The sequence below is a fragment of the Calonectris borealis genome, chromosome 20 (genome assembly GCF_964195595.1).
Source record: "Calonectris borealis chromosome 20, bCalBor7.hap1.2, whole genome shotgun sequence".
Taxonomy (NCBI): Eukaryota; Metazoa; Chordata; class Aves; order Procellariiformes; family Procellariidae; genus Calonectris; species Calonectris borealis.
The window spans coordinates 12,123,631-12,143,562 of record NC_134331.1 but is presented as its reverse complement, the minus strand read 5'-3'; the positions used below and the strand labels follow the sequence as shown (position 1 = coordinate 12,143,562).

The 19,932-nt window shown below is 36.0% G+C and overlaps 1 protein-coding gene across 1 annotated transcript in view; it reads right to left on the bottom strand.

Moving 5' to 3' along the window:
• The window catches only part of QTGAL (queuosine-tRNA galactosyltransferase), a 128,418-nt gene that overhangs the window by 39,149 nt on the left and 69,337 nt on the right, over positions 1-19,932 (bottom strand). The window lies entirely within an intron of this gene.

Here is a 19,932-nt window from a genome sequence, read left to right as displayed (position 1 = left end):
CTTCTCTTGTCTCATAAGTTGCAACACATGCAGAGTACTTCAAACTTTATTTCAAATTTAGAGAGGTATACTAGAAATGACGCTTTTATTAATAATGGCAATGTTGATATTGAAGTGAATGAATTGAGGAGAATCTTGAAAAGTTGAAGTTCTTAAACTTAACCCTACAATTGCTGTGCATTGATTTTCCATTTTATATTCCTTATACATGTATTAAGGAGGAACTTTCATTGATCTTTTATTTCTGCCAAAGACACTTAAATCTTAATCAAGCATGGACAAGTAAGATGCAATTTATTTTAAACATTACCAGAGCACTATGGATTTGCTACCCAGTGGTACCTACCTTAAAAGGTTGTTGGAAAGAAAATGCTTTAGGGACTGAAAAGGGAGTGGCTATTAATTTCATCCTCCTGACTAGTGACAGCCAAGAACTATACAAATGGTTCTTTGCAGCTTTAAACAAACTTCTTCTAAACACAACCATGAAATAAACCAGAATCTGGATTACGGAAGGTAAACTGGTTCGTTCTTTTATTACAAGATGAAGTATCTAGCCAAACAACAGACTGAACTTGTCAAACAGAATGTGCAAAGTTAAGACAGGAGACTGTGCCTGCTTCCAAGAACTACACAGGAAATAAAGAGCACAGCCTGGTTTACAAAGTCAAAAGAAAGAAACCTCACAATTACTGCCAGTCTTCAAACACTAATGAAAATGCTGATCTTACGAGCAGATGATTTCATAGCATGCTATAGTGGTAACATTAATATTCCTGTATAGTTGAAATTTTTAAACATCAATGCATGAATGTAAATTTTATCACGTGCATCTAAGCATTTACAATTTAAAGGTGTTCCTCTTCATTTCAACTGGGATGGAGCTCCTTAAACTCTTATGATGTCTGGCAACTTCAATTTCCACAGATAAACATGGATTTAAAGCGCAAATTTTACACACTCAGTTCTATAGACATTTAGACCAACTCTACAAGCAAATTAGATTAGAAATCTAACCAAAATTCAACGCGTGATCTACTCTCACTTTTCTTATGGCATGAATCATCTGACCAAACACAGGCATCCACCTTAGGGTGAAACACACTGCATGCTAAATCCAGGAACATAATGACAGAACTTCACTGTCTGTAAAGGGGTCCTAGGGTGACTCATCTCGATATAGACACTTAAATTTTAGGCAGTCGTATTTAGTCAGAATAATCCTATCACTTAATGGCTATGACTTAACACATTAGCAGCTTGTTCATAACTGGAATACGCTAGCTTCAGGTGCTAAATGTCAAAAACTCCCCCAAAAAGTCAGTGGCAGCTGAAAGAGTCAAAACAATCCCAGAAAACCAGAGCAGACATGATTAGTCAGTACATGATTATTAGCTCCACACTAATTACAAGGGCAATTGAATATGGCCTGAACCAAACAATGACCAAACAGTAATCCCAAAAGAAAACAACAGTAGGGAGAAAAGCTAGGCTAGAATGCCTTGCATTGAATCTCATTTCTGAATGAAAGAAAATCTTCAAAAGAAAGAGCCTATTGGAATACGTGAAATGTGTTTGGAGAGGCTATAATACCATTTCCTCAGCGCAGCTAGGTTCATCAGAGAACATAAATGAACTTAAAGATGTAGCTCACTGTAATTAGTCATGCTCATGTGCAAAAAGCATACATCCCAAATATCTTAGATAATCTGTGTTCCATTGACGTGTATACTTAAGTGAAACCAAATAGAACAAATTTGAAACATTAAGAAAAAAAAAATCAAAATGTCACTTCTGTTAACATAGATGATGATATGATGATGATTATATAGTAGATCACCACACACTGCATACACTGATGTCTTTCCTAAATCAAACAGTGCTCTATGGCTCACTGTCCATCTCAGAAAAGATGCTAGAGGGGAATCACACAGACAAAACTGAGACTGATCATGAGGTGGCTGGATTGCCACAAATGATTTCAGGGTCTTATCCTTCAAGAAAGTCTTTGAATCTGGAACAGTACACCAGTTAAGAGTCAACGAATTGGTAAAAAAGCTTTTTCTATATGAATAATTATAATCCGACATCAAAATAAACTTCAGGAAATTTCAACTTGTGCTTCTGACACAATGGACAAATCCATGCTACCTTGTCCCTTGCTATGCTAACAATAACATTTGTGAAGCTGAAATTCTTTTTTTTTTGTTAGCTTGGTTTTCAGCTGGATCTGTTCCCTGATCCAACCAACCACGAAAACACTAGTATTACCACAAAGGAGGATGTAGGAAAACAGGGCACCAAACACAGTGAGGACAGCAAGACCATTCTTTTCAGCAGCAGTATAGATAACCCATAAATAATCTTTAACCTGATAGGGAGAACTGTATGCTCAAAGTCTAGATTTACAGTACATCTATATTAATTTAAGAGGTCTCCCACTCCTCCTGCCTCTGGCTATGCATCTCAGTCACTTATAACAGCATTAGCACTCACCTGACCCCATGGTCAGCTAGATCAGAGCACTACATCAGTAAGAAAGCTATTATTTTCTTCTTTTTTTAGTGTTTGTTTTCTATAGCCTTAGTTCTCTGAATGGGTTCACTGTGGGGTCAGACTAGCAATACTGCTGACATACTGGAGAGGGAATGAACAAGCTTTGGAGAAGAAAACAAGACCTCCCTTTTTGGTCATTGCCCACAGTTAATCAGTCCAGTTGTAATATAAAACTGCACCCTCTGCCTGAATACTGGGGGAGAACTGGCTCAGGAAAAACATTAAACTCCTAAAAACAACTGTATTGAAACACTGCAGCATCTGCCAAACTTTTGAAAGCTACCTTTAAGAGCTTTTGAAATTTCATCTTCAAGACAAAAAAAAAAAAAACAACCTCAACCTTCTGCAGTTTGGAAATTCTAGATTTCAGTTTGGTTTAGTCAGATGGGAAAGTCTCCTCTGGATTTCTTTTTCGCCTACACTTGTCATACATACTTGCCAAGGTGTTAAAAAATGGTTGAATTGGCTGACTCTGTGATAAAAATTGCAACTTCTTACTTTGTGAGATTTCCACTCAAGATTTTGTCCATAAATCTTTTAGATTCTGTGGACTGGAACAAGAGAAGCAAAGAGCACATGCTAGCCTTAATCTGAAAATTAATCAAAAGCAGAATTTGAATTATGATGCCGCTCTGCAACTGCTATGTTTAGTTTTCTGGGACATGTTCTCCAGCTCTGCCCAACAAACATCCTGTGTTCCACCTTGGAACCTCGGTGGGTTTTCAGTCCTCCTCAAGGAGTTAATTCAGTATATTGGAAAGCAGTTTGGACCTGCGAACCTTCCACACACAGCTGTATTAGAAGAATAATGCTTAACAGTAGTTGTCGTTAATTACAGTACACTGTATGTTGTAAAGATTATCTAAATATAATCTAGTTGAATGAAACTAATTTGTTAAAAACTAACTACAGAGCTTGTAGATGAATAAACGGTATAGATGGTATAAATCTGCTCAGATTTAGAATTCCTGAAGAACACAGTGTTGTCATAAGCAAATTGGAATCCATCTTCCTCAGTTTCCAGGTGATGGAGACAGGCTGCTATTTCAGCACCGTATTTGTTAAATTACTTAGAATTTTTATTGTCATCTGGTTTTATTCCAAGGATCAAGTAGCAAGTAATTGAAACTGATTTACTCTGGCTTGTTCTTGCTAACTGGCTATCGAATTACATTCAACTATTACAGAGATTCTCTGAAAATAAATCTGAAGAATATAAAGAGTTGATAATGTGACTTTCATTTGTTGTGTTTCAAAGCTGTCAACAGCACATGTAATTCTGGTCCTCACTGATGCTCACTTCAGATCATCTCAGCATTCAATACAAAATTTAAGTTCCAATACTGAGAAAAGCATTCATGTATTTATAGTAACTCTTCAAGGAAAGTTCTATTTCCTGAACCAGCAAATCAAAATCTAACAGCAATGTGCCAAAAGAATACATGCAGATGGTGAAACAACCTTATCACATTACGTCATGCAGAATACAGAGAGGAAACCAGGCAGTTCACAAGAGCAACATATATAATCAAAGGCCCAGACTGCTTTCCAGTGTAACAAGCTAATTCCCCAAAATACACTAGACATTTAATTCTACTTACGCTATAGCAGTTATGAAAATTATATCCACACAGATCAACGATTAGAAACAATCTCTTATGTGATGATAAATAAAGCTTTCCAATACCCAGGGTCATACATTAACACGGTAGAAGGTGAAAAAGAAAACAAAACAAAAAAAATCACATGGCAGAGGGCCATGATGTTTTTGTGAACTGTAGGCAGACCATAGGCTAAAGGACATCACTCCGGACTTAGAAAAAATTATGCGTTAACATACCAGTGCATTAATTCAGCAGTGAATGTACCAGGACCTCATTACTAAAGATTACCAGGTTTACATCCAGAATCAGATGTGTGTAATAGTGTGACAGAAAAGGTACAGAAGGGAGGGAAGAGAAGAAAAGACTCCTTATCCTACTTCAAAAAAGTATTAGGCAAATAAGATTAAAAAAAAAAATTACAAAAAACTTTACTAAGCTTTAAGGAACTTAAATGCCCAATTTGGTATGGATTACATTCAGTTAGTTTACATTGTACTGAACTATTTAACCCTTTCCTATGCCTATATAAATAATTGCCTGTATCACCTAATCATTGCATGCTTTGACATTAGCTGAAAATCCCTGCTCTAAAGAAGCTTGGATCTGGCACAACAAAAAGTACATTTCAGAAATAAAACATGCCATGACTCTCCATACTGAAAGGTTGATATATACATAGTAATTTTGGTACAGGCTTGACTAAAAATCAGCATTACTTAACCTTCACAATCCCAAACTCTACTTAGCAACAAAACTAATCAAAAAGAATTCAAGAGTCCTGAGAATTGCTAATGCCAGTGAATGCAGAGAGCATTCAGCACCTCCGAGAAGGTATTCCAGTCCTGATCCTGGAAAAATTATGACCTATAGCTCCCCATGATTTCCTCAGGATTTGAAGCCTTAATGAAGGCTGAAATGTTTCACAGTTTGCAGGAAACAGAGAGCACCAGAGCAGCTGTAAGATGATGCTTTCTCAGTTGCTGTATCTGGTTTTCTATCTAGTGTTTCCTACCACTGGTTGAAGGAACCTGTATTGTTTATTTTCTGTAACAACTAACCAGATTATACAACTAGTTCCCTTTTCAGTATATAGCTGGAGAGTAGGTGTACTGCACTGCAGAGATGTTCTCTTACACCTCTGAGTAGAATCCCGTCCAACATTTCAAAACTTAATTGAGATTCAAATTAAGATACTATTAAAAAAAAGGGTTTATATATAAAAGTTAAGTGATCTCTCTCTCTTTTTGGTCAATCTGCCATGCAAATACAGTCCAATGATCAAATCTGTACAAACTGTAGTAATAATAATAATTTATGTTTAATACTTTTACCTACACAGCCATTGTATGATTGACAGTTAACTTTTTTGAAATATATGTAAGAAGTCTTAAGTCTTTTCAAAGGTGTAGCCAGTCAATAGCAGAGTACAGAATACCTTCATAACAAAGTATTACACGATTTAGGGAGTGCCAGGAATATACATAAATATTAAAAAAAAAATAATTCTGCATTCAAAGTTATTAGAAGCTTAGTTATATAGGCTAAATAATAACACTTGAAAGTGTTCACTTTCATACACAGGCTGTTTTCCTGAAAGCCTAGAAGGTTAACCAAGACATAAATGTTATTACATGAAAAGCTGATGTTTGCTTTTTGTTTTATCTTTTTATGCAGATTGAAAAGAAAAAATGTTCATTAAAACGTTTACGGTATATTTTAATACTTTCTAAAGCATACCTAAATCTTGAGGGACATAATGCATGAATCTCTCATACAAATCCCTGCTCCCCACTTCCCTACATCCCAACACTTCCAGTTCTCATGATGTAAGCAGAGGACAGTAATGGGAGGAAAGCTGCGAGAGTAGTAGTGCTGGGAGAAAAAAGTTGAATTTGTTTGAACTGCTGTAATGAACTCCCTTGTCCCTCACAGTTTATTACATTCTTAGTGCTTTTCACCAGGCCATTCACTTTAAGAAAAACATGATAGTCCTTTTTATAGCTGTTTGACCACTACACCAAAACATAAAATTCTATACAAATAGTAGTCCCTATATTATAAAAAAATTTAATATCAAGTCTCTACACTGTTGGATGTGAAACCACCATCTGAAATGAGTAAGAGGGTGTGTATTAACATGGCATCACCTCCTCCTGACATGTCTGGCTACACCACAAAGAATGAAATGCAGGGTAAAGACTTACTATATCAGGCTGCACTCTATCTAGCTCTTTTTTTTTTTTTTTTATCTGCTGCTGAAAGGAAATCTGTTTACAAATTTTCCAAAGGTAAATATATTAACTTTAGGTTTATAGTCTAATACATATGTATTGAATTAGCTGTGGTTTTGCTTTATGTGAGCTAGCCCATGCCAGCCTTATTGTGCTGGGTAATTGAGAGCTTACTATACTGCTGAATATCTCTTTTTTGTAGTTGAATGCTCCTAGTAAAACCCAGTAGCAAGCGCCATTCTTCTAGTCTTTTTCAGAGCTTTCATCTACTAATGACGATGAATTAACCTACTGCTGAAACCAAAAGAATAGATGCATGCAAATGGAATAGCCTGTATGATTTTAGCATGTCTTACATCTTTTTTTCTTGTCTGTAAGCTGCTAAAAGTGGTCTTTGTAACATCCATGCCTTAACAAGTCTCTCTAATTCTTGGAGAGTTTCCAGTATTTAGAGAGTCAAGTATTTACAATGGAAGAATTACTCCATCCAGTAAAATGAAGCATTCTCCACCAAGAGGTTGTCTACTTGGCTTGTTGTTTATACTGAGCTTTTACCACGAAAGAAAGAAAACAGTATGCTTGAAGTCTTATTAGCAAATACTAAATTGTGGTTAGAACAAACAAGAAATCTGCTGGAAAGCAACACTGACAGAGCGCATGTAATAAGTCTTAAAAATGATCTTTCCATTTGACTTTTGGACATGTCCTTTAGTATTTTCGCAAGATGAAGACTGAACAGGTCTTTTAGACTTTGAGACTGTACCCAAATGAAGGTAACATAACTGAAATATTCTAAGTTATTACAACAAAATATGTATTTACACAGCGCTTTTCATTTCAAAGATCTATGAAAAACAAAAGATGACTTAAATGTCCTTTTTGCAATGATAGGACAATTCTACTCTTATAGAGAGTTATCAAATCTGTAGTCTTCAGAAGATTATTTGAAAGTAAGTATTATTAATTTTCTGTCTATAAAAACATCAGCTATGTTTGTAACTTATTAAATAATATTTAATAGATGACAACATATAGAGCATGAAGATAATCATGCTAGCCCTGCAATGGTCTGGAAAATCCTTTTTTCTTTGGATTCAAACTGTTACCTCCGAGGAACATCTCCTTCAGTGGTAAGTGCCAGCTCCAGGGAAGTATATGCTGCTGTTGGCTGAGCATTTTACTAATCTTCTCCTTTCCTACCCATCTTCTAGATGATGTCTCCTCCAATTTCATCTCCCTACATGGTGTGTAGTAAAAAAAAAAAGACTATCCTGCCTTTTAAAGCGGATGATGTTATGTCCACAATTAACAAAGCAATCAGTTGTTTGCTTCTCTAAAACTTGCTAGTAAAGAAGAAAACGAATTCACACAAAAAGCAACACATGAAACTTTTCCACATACCACCTTCTAAAATTAATGTTCAATTGATATGTGAATAAACCTCCTGGCAAATCTCAACTTCAGCAAATTTTAAAATGCAGGTATTTTGAGAGAGAAACATGAAATATTTGTGAGTGTGCAGGTTTATCCAAAAGCATAACATATCCTACCTACTAATATTCACTGATTCTCCTTTTCAAATGAATGTTCATGTTATAAAAGTTGTATGCAACTTGGAAGTGGGGGGACATAGGAACCTCAGTTAAATGAAAGAAATACAAGCATCTTCTAAACAAGCATAGGATTGTAGGTAAGGAGATCACTTTTGAATTTGGTAAGTTTAGCCCTGTGCTAATGTACATGCAAAACATCCACAGGAGAAATATTAAATATTCATGCAAACTTGCTGTATTTATTTCAATACAAATGGTATTTCTTCTGTGTGTTTTTTTTTTCCCCTATAGGCTTTTAACATTTAGAGTATGTAAAAAGAGAAAAATTAGATCAGATCTTAGACTACAGATTCTGATTATTTGATTAACAGCCGCAATAGTAGAATGTTTTCTTCAGGAAATCAAAGTAAACTTTACCCTAAATCTCTCCCTCATGTCTTCCATCATATCACAAGTCTTTGGGGGGGTATCAAAGTTCCAAATGCATTCCAGTGCTCTGAGAGCGTTTGATTTGCATTCTGTATCACTTCAAAATTGTGAATGGGAGAACAAAGAAAAGACAGAAAATAAAATAATTATTAAATTATTATTATTTAATTATTTTAGAAAAATAAATTTCACTGCTAGTGCAAGAAACAGTAACGCAACATATTTCACAGGGGGGGAAATGAAACTCTTCTCAGAGTTTTGTTTTATATAAATGGCCTAATACTAGCCTTCTGCATGCTGTTTCAAATCTTTTCCCCCACAATACACTTTCTCATAATGATATATACTAACTGAGGGAAAAAAAAAAAAACACAATACCTCAGCAAAAGTTTTTACACACACACACATTTTTGATAATGAAAGGACCCAATACATGTCAAGAACCCAGTGATCTGTTACAACAGTTTGTTTTTCAACAGTGCAGAAGACAAAACTGGAAAGACCTCAACCAATCCTGAGAATATGCAGAAATAAAAATTAAGTGCCCATCAATTTGTAAAAGTCTGAGAAAAAACAGAGCTGAGAGTACTACAAAGCTTTTCCCTCCTATCTGCATTCTCTTGTTTCAGCCTCCCTAATAACTTGTTGATGGGTTTATATGTGGGATTTGATTTTGTAGGCTCTTTCACTGCCTCCCAGCCAACAATCTGATCAACATTTCCTTTTATTTGTGACTGCCTACTCTATAAGCAAAACTCTCATAGCATGGGTAGTTTGAAGGTCATATCATATCTCTGAAATTGGGCTCTAAGTACGCATCACTCCTGACATTCATTCCTATGTTAAGTTCTGTCTGAACCTGGCATTCCCTGTCTCTGGTTTGAATTAGTAACTATTCAGACAGTCAGTCATTCAATCTATCCAGCATGTTAAAATATTTTCAAAGTCTCAAGAATTCAATTATCAGAAAGAAGGTAACAAATAGCTTAAGATCTTCCAAGTGGAGGCTGGCATGAACTAGTTTCAAGGCACCTATGCTCCAATTAGAACAATACAAATCAACAATAAAGAACCAGGATTAGGGCCCAGATTCAGCCTAAATCAGAGATGTACAAGCAAGCAGCCTAGGCAATATGGGTCCTCCCTACCATAAAGAATTTCTACCATGGAGCAACTCAACTCATCTAAGACCTTTGCTGCCATCTCTAACGAATACAGTGGAGCTCCTGAGAATGAGGCTTCTAAATTCACTGGCTCGGGTAAGTGCCTTTAAATGGGTGAGTATCCACCTAAGCCTCATGTATCCATACATTCCTATAATCAGACTATTACAATTATCCTCAAATTGATTAAATGAATTTCTGTAATAAGAAATCATCTCTAAAAACATGCTTCAGTATACTATGCGAATCTGATAATAAGCAAAGTGAAACTAAGATGTTCAAAGAATTAAGAGGAAGTAAATTCTGCTACACATATGAAAAAGATTTTTACATTCTTTTTAAATACCTTTTCCTTATCCTGTCCTGCAGAAATATTTACACCTAAAAGGATAGTAGACATGTACTGTCTGGCACTCAGCATGTATTATTAGTAAATAGTAATGGCATCATAGAAACAAGGCAGCAAAAAGGCTCTTGCTATAATTTCAAAGAAAAAATATTAGTAACTATCTAAAGGAAGTAAACTGAATCAGAAAAGAAAATGTTGATTTTTCAGCTGTCAAAAAGCTGAAAATCAGTAGAGAAAACAGATGCTAGAATTATACTTAATATAATTTAAAATTTGAAAACAGAACAGCCGTTTTGGCTATACTGAAAACGAAATATGGTTATAGCACCAGCTGGGAAGGATCTACTAAGTAACTCTTGTAATTTATATCTTTGAAAGTTTCATGGGTCACTCAGCATAAACACCTTTGTTTGTCACACACATCCTGCTAAAAATGATTAAGATTTAAATGAGGTTTCAAATCTCTGAATTACAAATTCTGAAAAAAGTTAGTGTAAAACAAAAAGCACAATAACAATGCATCTTAGAAATACTGTGTTTAAAAATAGTTAATAATCCTAATTTCCCTGTCATTACTTCGTAAAATTTAGATAAAATCTTTGATAATTTTCCCAAAACTCCATGAAATTAGTAACAAGAACTTTGAACATGCTACTTGTAAAAAAAATAAAATAAAACACAGCAATCCAAGAGGAACTTTCAGCAAAGTTTTCTCTATTTTTTTTTCTAATAATCGTTGATGCAAATTATTAGGAAGGCGTTTCTCTGCATGGTGAACAAGTCATGGTGACAAACAACTATAACTTTGAAGCTCAAGTACAATGCCAGCATAACAAAAAAATAAAAAGCGTAAGAGTGTTAATCAGATCTCCCAATAAGGCTTTATCTAACTTAGCTTTGTATTAAGCACAATCAATATATCAACAATACTTATTCCTATTTCTTATAAAATGTTTACTATTCTTCATATTGGTTGCATTAAGACATTATGACTTCTAACTACTATTTTGACTCTAGATATCCACTGAAATCTATGAGAAATTAAGCTTCTAATTAACAACAGAAATGATTTCTAAACCTGAAGCTCCGAGTCCCTGTGCAAGATCCAAAAAAAGCACTTGTCTAGAATTAAGGCAGCCCTGCTTGGCAGTATCCCTGAACACATTCAGTTCAAGTTCCTCTTGGCCAGCGCAGGCAATTCTGGCTGTTCTGAATCCAGTTCAGAAACACCTATAACCTTCTCCGCATTGCATAAGAAACTCAGCAAATCTAACACACTGGGAATTAGACTCCTGTGTTTGCTTTAATAATACCCAACATAAGCACTATAACCTCTTTTTGGAAGTGGGGATCTCTGCCCTTTTCAAAACTGCAGCACTTCACAGGGAAATCCTATGTAAAAATAAATTATAGAACCAGAAGGATCCACATATTGCAGTAATGGGGTCTAAGTTCCAAAACCAGCATAACCTCAGAAATTATCTGTTAAATTCCGATTCAGGAAACCATTGCATTAGTAGCATATACATAGGCAAGCGGCATATGTTTAAATATTTAGCTAGGTTGAGACAGTTACGAACAGCAATTTTTCCCACATGCACATGTGTTATTGTGCCCCAGCAAAATTCTTTGGAGCTTGGAAGGAGAAAAAAAGCAGCTTTTTAAAAAGAAAAATGGATCTTGAAAAATATGCCAATTCATCTATAAAAGCTATATTTATGTTGTGAAGGTTACTCATATCTTCTCTACTAGCAACAAGTCTTCTTTACTCATTTGAATTCAGCGAAAGAACTGCAAGCTGTGATCTTCCAAAAACAGCTGATGGATTTTAGCCATGCACCGAGTTTCATGATAATAAACATATTCTTCCCTTTCAAAAAAACCTTCAAATACTGCCAAAAGACTGTAAAACTAATGAGGTATAATACCTTCAGGACTTGTTATTCTGGCATGCTTCAACCAACACCCTGTGAAAAATGACAGCAATGCTGGACCTATGAAATATAGCCTGGTTAGTGCAACAACTGGTCACCGAGGTACCAGCCAAAGAAGAAAGGGGGAACCCCAACAGCAGTTCTCTGGACTCAAACCTTCAGACTCAGCAACATCATTTCTAAATATGCAAATAATACTGACTGGCAAGTGTTCCAGCTTGTTAATGAAAATGAAGAGAAGACATCAGCTCTTTAAAGCTCGCGGAACATGAAAAGATGTCCTGTTCAGTTAAAATTTCAATTTATTTTTCTACTTCACTCAGATGTGAGAAATCTTAATTCTAAGAAAAACTAGAGAATACGGTGCTGTATGTTCTTGCTGCTATTTGTACTGTATGACGGCCATGGAGGATGAGCAAAGAAAATATCCTCCAGGATGAGACCGCCCCCCTTTTAATAGAAGTACCGGAGGAAATTGGGGAAGTACGCTTACTTTAACCCATACACAGGCTTTAGCTGCTTCCCTACACCAGGTATGCCAACTTTTTAGCATTGAAGCAAGTGTGACACTTCAGGCACTTTAATTTGAATTAGGTTATTTCTAATAACCTCTTCCCTTCACTTCCAAGGGGAACTTCTCACATGTTTCATTCTATACAATGATACTATGTTTATACCAACTGCCACTTAGAAAAGACATAAACCAGGTTTATATACAGTATCTGCAAAATGTAAAGTTAAAAAATTACACAAAGCTGCTGTACAGTGTTTTAAGTTAAATGGAAGATGTTTCTGTTTCCACTTATATCAGTGAAAATATAGACTACCTTCGTTGACTTCAGTAGAATTACTGCATCCCGTGCATAACTGGATGTAATGTTTATACCTTCTGACCCATAATACATTTCTGACATATCTACAAGATCCTTTGCAGGCAGACATAAGCTCTCTCGGAAAGAGGAGGTATGTTAGTTCAGGCACAGTGCCATGCCAAGCCTGGACACACGGCTTCCAATCAGATCAATGAGTCAGCAAAAGTAATTCATCTTTGAATGGGATAAAACTCTGACCTGGGATAAAACTCCTCATCTTCTGCATTCAGAAGAATGCATCAACATACCCAGAACGGAAGGCATTTCTGCTGATTTATGAGGCCTTCTAAAATGGCTTGTCCAAACATCAGGTCATTCGGACACACTCAAGAGTGTATCTGAAAGACTTTAAGAAAGTATAAATATTTTACAGCACAGCTGCAATTAAAAAAACTCCCATTTTCACACACACAGAGCAAAATATCAGACACTTTTATTTTATCACCACCAAAAGATGGCTGGACAAGTTTTACTCAGCCTTATCATATTACTTTTGATATTTCTGTGACAGGCTGGGCTTAATTCTCAAGTTCCAAGTTGTAGAGTTTCCAACTTCCAAGCTATCAGTCCAGACAATTTTCTGCACATCCCTCCCCTTAGCATTTGCCCTGCTCATTCCACTGAGCCTCGCTGGCCACCCCATCCCATCACCTTCTCTCAGGTGCCTGCTCCCACACCAACCCGCAGTGGGATCACTGACGGGATGGCAGCAGACAGCAGTTTGCCTTTCACATCACACTTAAATTCAAATATTCCTTCTTATACTTGGAACTTTCATTAAATGAAGGAAGGGTGTGTCTTCCAGTTTTACTTTAGGGAACACAAAATAAACAAGCTGTCTTTTGAAGGAAAAGGATAGGAAAATAACAAGGCCTTCAAGACAAGAAAAAAAAAAGAATAAAAGAAAAAAAGGAGAAAACTTGAAACTTCCTATGCTGTCACAGCTGTTCTGGTCCTTGCATTCTGTTTAAATATTTCCCAGTCTACCAGTCAAACAGCTTAAAATAACATAATAAATATGCTGTACAACAACTATCAGACCTGGATTATCTCATTTCTGCTGCAACGTGAGACCTATCACCCCTTCACACGAATTGAAATAAATAAATAAAAGGAAACAAATTTTAAGATCAATGCCATGACAAATGATTCAAACCTCATCCTTTCTTTTGATAAATCTTAGAAAGCTAATTATATCTTTTGATAACAAAATGTTCATTGTAGCTCAAAGAAAATAGCGTATTTATGATCTAAGTATTTTTGGCAGAAGTAGATTAATACAAACTATAAGTTATGGAATTAGTTAACAAATTTTTATTTCAAATAAAAAGCAATGTACCTTGAGAGGTTAGTTTATCTTTTGAGCCACACAAAAGACTACAAGCGTAGTTATCATTGATTCAAATCAACTTACTCAAGTTAAAGAACACCATGCTTCCTTCCTACAAACCACGCATTTCCTATTAATGAAACTTTATAGAAATTGAAAATTACTCTAGCTTCAGTAGACGTTTACTAAAAATGAATCTCAATGTTTACTGTACTGAACTAAATATTATAAGTCAGAAGTACTATAAAAGAAGAATGGGTACATGGAAATATGTTCCTCTTGGATTGCTGTGTTTTAGCAGATGTTATTTTCACAAGGTGGCAACTTTTAAAATCTCAAGTGAAGTTTTTCCAGTGATGAACATTGATACAAAGCTTTGCTTTTTAAGCATATGTCATGCATTTCATTCCTTCCCTTTACGAAAAAAGGCCTGGGTCAATGTTCTTTTTGTTTAAATCAAACAATGCATAGTTTTGACAGCATCTTAGTGTTTCACTAAGTGATTTTTTTCAGTATTATCACCTGTTGTCATCATAGTCTTGTTGTTCTAAATTGTTCTAGACATAATTTCTTTTCTTAACTTACTAAGAATAATAACGTAAGCAATTGGTATTCTCCAATTCAACATAATTTCTCGTTAGCCAGCTGTAATCAGAAGATATCCTTAGCATTGCAGCTGCTTCACAAATCCAACAACGATTTTAAACGTCAATATTTAAAATAGCAACGGAAGTTAAAATCCAAAATCTATTCCATATTAAAAACCATAATCTTGTCAGGAATGTCCTTTTTCTTCTAAATATTTCCATTTCATTGAAATAAACCATTCTCTTGACAAAAACATGAAAGCAAGGTTTTTTTCTAATGCAAGAGAAAACTAAGAACTTTTACGTTTACATTTGAAGCTCTTCCTGAGTGTGCAGTTTCAAAACCAGTTTCAGTCAATCCAGTCAATGCTGCACTGCTCCTAAATGAGCCCTTGGACTGCAAATGAACCCTGCAGCTTTAAAGTGATTGCAGAAAAATAGAAATGTATTATATGCTACTATGTGGGCCTGTACTATAATTCATTTTCAACAGTTGGAGCAAAGTATTTTTACAGCGTATTACTTTGCCATTGTTTTTGCTTTTCATAAACAAGATAAATTGTCCTGCAACACATTGGCCTGTGTCCTACAACTCCAGGGCAGTCCAGACATTGTGTGGTGGGCTGAGCTGGGCTGGCTGCCAGGTGCCCACCAAGCCGCTCTCTCACTCCCCCTCCTCAGCAGGACAGAGGGAGAAAATAAGATGAAAAACTCATGCGTCGAGATAAAGGCAGTTTAATGAAAAAAAGGCAAAGGCTGCACACAAAAGCAAATTAAAAAAAAAAAAACCAAAAAACCAGGAGATTTATTCTCTACTTCCCAACAGCAGGCAATGTCCAGCCGCTTCCTGGGAAGTGAGGCCTCAGTAAGCATGGTGTCTGCTTTGGAACACAAACGCCTTAATAACAAATGCCCCCCCTCTTCCTTTCTCTTAGCTTTTATTGCTGAGCATGACACCACACCATAGGAATATCCCTTTGGTCAGTTGGGGTCAGCTGTCCTGGCTGTGTCCCCTCCCAAACTCTTGCCCACCCCCAGCCTGCTGGTCTGGGGGCGGGGGCAGTTGCAGAGACAGCCTTGGTGTGGTGGGATCACTGCTCAGCAACACCCAAACACCGGCGTGTTACCAATACCCTTCCAGCTACAAATACAAAGCACAGCACTATAGGGGCTGCTGTGGGGAAAGTTAACTCCACCCCAGCCAGACCCAATACACCTTGATTTGTACTTTAAAAAAGCTTTAAAAAAAAGGGCTTGTGCATTCTGTCAGTAAAATCAAGCAATCTCCTTAAGCTGCTGTGCTTCTGAATATTGGCAATATTGTTATTGTTAGTTATTGTTAGTTATTTTGTTAGTAGTTGCTATCAGTGAGCAAAACCATGAGGTTTTTAAATTTTTATCTAAAAATTAAAAGCTTGGCTACATATTTAGCCCTCAGTTAAGAGGCGTAAATAGCTTCCCCTAAATTCAGCAAAAGACAGAATGTGGTGCTAAAATCTCAAATAAGTAAGTCAAGATCTGATGACAGATCACAAGTTTCAATCCTGTAAGGAGAAAATTTACTTAAAAGAAAGGCTCTTGGAACTCATAGATGATTTATGTCACCCTTGGGCATTTCTCTCTTGGTCTCAAAATAAAAAAGAAATTGTTAACACAATCTTCTGATCAAAGAGCGTCACTAGGAAACAGAATACAAATTTTTCTTTTTGTGTTTGAAAAGGTAAAACATCAGTGTCCTCTGGGAAAAAAGAAAATTAATCACAAGCAGAATTATGAAAGAAAGATTCAAAGATAAAAGAAGATTAAAATTCAGCTCTGCTGCTAGATATGCTGTCCGCTTCCTATGCGGACGTTCCACACTAAAAATGCCCAGATGCTATTCAGGTGCAGACTGCTGAAATCTCTCTCAAGATGACAATTACAGTATCTGATCTCTATGCAGCAAAACCAAAATTATATTCAAGTTTCAGTATGGATTAGGTAACTGAAGCAACAGGAGGACAGAGAAAGAGAGGGGGGGGTGTCAAGGTGATGGAAATAACCCTGCGGAAGACCCTTGGGCAGGATCCAAAAGCTGCAGATAGAACTGCAAGAACCTGTAGAAAAATCTACAAGGCTTGGAACAGTAAGCAAAGAAATTGCTTCCTTTATGCTTTATTCAGGAAAAGAAATCAGATTTTGCATGGATAAAGAAACTAGACTATGACAAGAAATATCTGCTGCTTTCATCAGCTTATCCCATAACAGAAACAACTCACAAGACCCCACAGTCTGCCTACCTACTCAACTCAAAAGAGGTGATGTTGTGTGTAAGGCTAATACTTTTCAACATGTTCCAACACATCTCATAACTCCACAGTTGAGTCTAATTCACATGAAGTCATCTTAAAGAAAAACAAAAGTAACATGATATACCAATTTATTTTATAAATGTCTGCATTTACAGACTAAAACATGTGGATTTGGTTTTAATTTAATCTACATAGTTTTATTGATGAGCTTCCTGAATCCATCATAAATCGCCCTACATCAAACAGATAACTGTAAATTAATTTTAATACAATTTCTCATTCTTTGCTGAGCTGTAGCAGCTATTAGAATATATAATAAAAATCCCTTTTACAGATTTCATATGATACACAGAACATGGAGAAAATAATTTCAATCATTAATCAAAAACAAATTCCTTGCCATTAACATTTACTTTTTTCTCTGAAAGTTGATGATTCACAGAAAGCAGAAACAACAGATGAGTAAGGAAAACAGTCAAACCATTTTTATTTGTCTTTTCATAAACGCTGTCTCTCAGTGGAATCCGCTTGAAGCTTAAGGTTTAGCCCAGTATAGAACACATTCCTAATAAGAGGAATTGAGATACCGGTCTGATGGAAAGGGTTGCGGTAGCAACTTAGGAAGAGAACCCAGGGGATGCACTTGCATGGAATATATATTTGGCATACACCAAAATAAATCCAATGAAACATAAAGCTTGTTCACAGTTACGCCTCATTTCGTATTTGAATATAGACCACATGTTTGAGGATTAAGCTGGTGAACCCAATCTGTCTCTTTCAGGAAACAGTAATGTAACAATTGGGCTATAGAACTGTCAATTATTTCATAGAGACCAGCTGTGCACAAAGCATATTGTGCTCCAAAACACAGACCCTTACTAAAAGAGGGAGATCTTCAGTAACAAGAGCATTAAACTCAAAACACACCCACACGTAATTGAGCCAGTAGTCTTTCCACAGGAGAAAAAAACCTACACACACTAATACTGCAACGAGGACACACACCACATTTCAGAGTTCTCCCAGTCTGAGGTGGACTTCAAATATCCCTTGTTTCATTTAACACTTCTTTTACTGGAAGTTTCTTTTTTATCATTTTGTATAGAAAAGAAACTAAAAAAAGGAAATTGCACTTGTACTTTTCCATCTACTGTATTGCTGCCCAAATTATGTTTCATCAGACAGCAAGCAGACCTCTATGGAGAAAATAGCTTGCCAAATTCTAGAATTACAGGTTAAAAAAACTGACATGAGCCAAATGAGCAGCACAGGATCCATAAATCTCAGGCAACACTAAATTAAACTTAAGCTTATTTTTCCTTTTGATCTCACTCAGCAGATTAACCAGGCTTTTCCAGCAATCAGTATCTAATACTTTGAAAAAAGACACACAGAAAAGCTGACAGTTTTTATAATTAATTTCCAATACTTACGCTTTTTTCCAACTCTTTTCAAGAGTTGATACTTGCACATGGCTTCAGAGGTATACAGAGAACATGGACAGTAAAACCTGACAGGGAAAAAGGCCCCTATTGCTTCTTGTCTTGCAATTCTAAGAAAGTAAACGGTAACGTTATGAGTTATGTTAATGACTTATGTTAATAAGTCATGTTTAATCATATATGTTTTGTAAAAAGCTTCCAGGCAATAACAGCTGAAGCAAGAGCCACAATCTTGCTTATGTTGGTACCCCTTTTTCCTTTAGAAGACAAACTTATAGATAAAGTAAATCAGGTTGTTAAATGAACTATAGAAATAAGTCAATGAAGTTTCAGCTAGGAATTAAAATGAAGTGGAAGAAATAACCACCGGTACAATTCAGACAGTCACAACAGCCTTAAAGAAAACATGACTCACAAAGTTACTAAAAAATGTCTCTTTTAAGCAATCAAAAGCTTCTTATTTTTGGATGCACATTGATTGTCATTATTTGAAGAGTTTCCCTGTAAAAACTTGCCTTATGTGACCGTATTACAGGAACAGGGTACAGTTCCTTCTGTCTTTTTAAACACTGCACAAGAAAAGTCTCCTGCAGTGGAGAATTCAATTTTGTCCTTCAAAATCACCTGACTGACTTACTAAACCAAACATGCATAAGGTTACATAATCTTATGCATAACATAACCTTACTCTGCATATATAACCTTACTACATAACAAACATGCAACAGTAAGACGGACACATTTTAGAAATGTCAGTCTAAACATAAAGATGTACATGATTTTGTGTAAGAATACACCTACAGGAACAAGACAGAATTGTTGAAATTCTGTTCCACGCTGACACCACAAGACTTTTAAGTCTCAAGATCTGGTGCCCGTGAGTAAATATTTTCACTTACAAGTAGTATTGCTGCCTGTCAGACAGGTGCTTATTTTTTTATTTTATAATAAATGCTTCAGGAATACACTGATGACAGAAAAAGGCATGATAAAAGTGCGTACCTCATGTTTCAAAATCATACTTTCTGTTTGCAGCATTTGTATTCATCTCCATATATTTCCAATCCTATGACAAAAGTTTGTGATACAAGAATAGGGCCTAAAAAGAAACCTAGAATACTTTAATGGAGTATCACTTCAAGAAATGAGGTAAACATTTTACTTCTATTATGAAACACAGACATGAATGGTTCAAATGCAATTCCACGCAGGTCAGAAGCATGCCTTCTCTCAGTAATCAATAGAGCGTTAGGATTGTAGGCTGTAGACTTTGGCAGCTTCCCTGTGTCACACTGTGGCAAGCATGATCTGAAAACTCTGAACATAATTCAGTATTGAGACAGGAAAAGAGATTAGAAATAAAAATCTTGTTCAAAGTTGATGCTTATGCCAGACCCACCAAGTTGCTTAGAGAAAGCTTTATACAGAGAGTTAAAGCTGCTTTGTTAGGCAGCTTTAGAAATATTTTGAGCTGTGGGAATTTCTCCCCAGTTCTCCCTTCTCCCCTCCCTTTTTTAAATAAGAACTTTTATGAACCAGTATTCAACTCCAAACTTCAGAAAGCATACAGGGCCATTGGGTCATCTGC